Source organism: Solanum stenotomum, chromosome 4 (genome assembly GCF_019186545.1).
Source record: "Solanum stenotomum isolate F172 chromosome 4, ASM1918654v1, whole genome shotgun sequence".
NCBI classification, from domain to species: Eukaryota; Viridiplantae; Streptophyta; class Magnoliopsida; order Solanales; family Solanaceae; genus Solanum; species Solanum stenotomum.
The window spans coordinates 24,848,527-24,851,680 of NC_064285.1; the positions used below are offsets into that span (position 1 = coordinate 24,848,527).

General features: G+C 42.5%; 1 non-coding gene across 1 annotated transcript; it reads left to right on the forward strand.

Moving 5' to 3' along the window:
* The first annotated feature begins 2,611 nt into the window (after window positions 1-2,611).
* Window positions 2,612-2,718, forward strand: LOC125863514 (small nucleolar RNA R71). Its single transcript, XR_007446176.1, has one exon. It is a non-coding gene; the product is annotated as a small nucleolar RNA R71 (small nucleolar RNA).
* The last annotated feature ends 436 nt before the right edge of the window (window positions 2,719-3,154 follow it).

A 3,154-nucleotide genomic window follows, 5' to 3' on the forward strand; every position in this document is an offset into this window, starting at 1 on the left:
ATCCACCTCGGGTGGTATCAAAAATCAAAGGTGCGAGCCATCCCTTTAGATAATCAAGGGACTGAGTAATAGGCAAGCACTCATATGCCACTGTAGCACCTAGACCCTTGTTGAGTACAGTATTAATGTACTCAGTGTTACACATTACTTCCTTTCATCTGACTATGAAAGACTTCACTGGTCTGAAAGAACTGGCCTTCTTCTTTCCCTTGGGTACCAAGTCACTGTATGTTGTATAGAACAATCGGACCCATGAAGGAATATAGGGGCCTCGAGGCCTAGTGAACTGTTCAAACCGATGGTAATGAAGTGTGTCCCTCACATTGAAGTATTTGCCCTCTAGGCCCTCTGTAGATAGTACCTTCTCCTGAAGAATAGTCTGCAATCCATCAACTTTTAGTCTGTTGAGTAGCCGGGGTGGAGGAACCACTGGTGGTATTGGAGCTATCGGAGGTGCCAGAGCTGGCACTGTATTTGTTGGAGAGGTGGCTGCTGGGACTCTAGCTGAGTCAGAGAGATATCTAGCACGGATCTTTATTCTCTAAGAGTGTTATGGCTGGTCATCCTCCAGCTCAGATAATACAGATTGGGAGTCAAAGGCCTCTCCCTCGCTGTTGGAGTTATGCTCTGGGACCAGAGATATGGGCCTCTTGCCCTTGCCTTTTCCTCCCTTTGGGAGGCTCTGCTCTTCCCTTTTTAGGAAGGTTGGCTCCTCCTTCATATATAGTTATGCCCCGTGCTCTTTTACGAGGCGTCATTTCAAGGTTAGTTCTAGCCATATCTACAAAAACATCAAGGAAAGTTAAAAACAATTCAAGAAAATGCACAGAAAATTGATTGCAGACAAACTCGCCGATCCAGTCGGCGAGTCGCCAAATCACTATCGGGCTCGCCAAAAGGATTGGCTCAAAATTTTCTTAGAAAATGGGCATGTCGGAGAAGGAAAGGGCCTTTCAGTGAATCACCAACAACATTCAGCGAGCAAGGACAAGCCCATCGAAAGTTACAGTGCATTTTTAGGGGTTAGGGGCGCAAATAAGGGTGATCAAGGACTTTCAACGAGACGTCGAGTGCACTCTGCGAACTCAGGCTTCTTGCCAAAAGTTACAACACCCAAACTCCAAATTTAGCATGAAATTAAAGGAGATACGGGGGATTCATCGAACTGCCAAGTGGTTCGGCGAGCTCAACCCAGCTCACCATACGACCCAATGTGCCTACTTTCAACCCTACTCAAACTTCACCCGACTAGACCCAACATCAACAAACCAACTCCCAACAATTTTGACCAAATTTAAGGCATGCAACATTTGAAAAATCAACGATATCGATAACTTAGGGAAGATATTCGAATTGAAATAGGCAATCAAGTAAACAATTACGAATTAGAGAGGTCAAGTACACATCACTAAGATAAAAATCATCACAAATGAGTAAAAATTGCTAAATATAAATTTGGGGTTCGGAAAACCAACCTTATATGCCAATTAAACAAGTTGACAAGCTAGGCACAAAAAATCCAACTCCGAACACAAACTTGGCGACTAAAATGCGGTAAAAATACAATGGAATATGTAGTACAGGTGTGAGTTTAGAAAGTTTAAAAGTAAGGGAATGTGAAAGATTTTGAACTTTTGAACTTTTGGGCTTTAAAAATCGTCCAGTTCTTGCCCAGTCGGTGACATAAATTTTTCTCGCCAACCCACTCGACACACCGAGTGGGCACTTACCTCACCGAGTTTTATAGGACCTCCAGTTAATGTGGGGATCCAAACAGCAGACAAGATCGTGATCACCGACCTGGTCGGCGTATCGCCAATCTACTCCTGGGCTCATTAAGTTTTATAGACTCAAACCCTAGAATTCATTGAGTCCAACGACGATCCAAGTCAGGCTCGCTGACCTCTTCAGCGAGTTGCCAACTGGACTTTTAGCTCGCCAACCTGCACTTTTCAAACGCAATCAACACTTTAACTTGCACATTCAACACACCATTATTTCAAACTCCAAAATAAAGCGATAAAACCTTGATTTGCCTCCCATGAAGCACCTTAGTTAACGTCGTGGCATGATGCAAGTCCTCACTCAAACTTCATTCTTGGGGTTGACCTTAGTGTCACTAGGCAGCCCCTCTTGTTGTCTCAAGTAGAGATGAGGCAATACATGACCCATGAGGGTCTAAATTAGCTGGATAGATCTGGAGTGAGAGGCAGTCATCTGATTTAGCATTTCGACATTCTCCCTTATCTCTTCCAGCAGTCTATCATGCTCATTGAGATTTTGGAGAATGATTGAGAGCGCTTCCTTGACACGTCTACCCTCATTGTCCTTAGGCTTTCTCCGCTCATGAGGGGGTATGTATCTATCTTTCCTTTTGCACTGGACTTCAACCTTTAATATATTTTTGGCCAAATCATCCAGCTGAGTAAATAGTGTGACCAAATAGTGGTCTTTCTCTATTTCTTGGTTGGTCTCAGTTATGCGATCGATGAGTTGGGCTACTATTGCATAGGGTAGTCTTGTGAGATCACCCGGAGAAATTTGGTCAGCCACTCCTCTATTTTTCGGGCCAAGACCCCTGTAGAAGCATTCCAGAAGCATCTTTTCTGAAATTCCATGAGTTGGGCACTACTGCAAGAGGTCCTTAAATCTTTGCCATAACTCATAAATGGTCTCACCCTCCAATTGCTTGAAGGTTAAGATGCCATCCCTAAGAATCATAAATCTCAAAGGACGGTGATCCATTTGTCACTGTTGCTACCAGATATGCTCAATTTCTCTGCTCAACAAGATACACGAAAACAAAAACTGAAAGTAAGTAGATTCAACTATGATTAAAATGAACAAAACTCAACTTAACTAAAGAATCTTAACCAACACTACTCATCGGCAGTGGCGCCATTTTGGTTTAATAACATTATCAAAGACACTTAATCCAGTTCTAAGCATTAACGATCGTTAGTCAGTATATAACCCAACTAAATGAGTTGGGGTCGAATCCCACATAAAGTGGTACGTCTTTAAGATGCAGAAGTAAATAAACATTTACGAATAAAAAAATGATTCAAATTAGGTGGTTGACACGAATGTCAAATAACAGGGGATTTTGTTTTTGACTATCAGCTACAACAACAAATAATACGAAGATAACAAT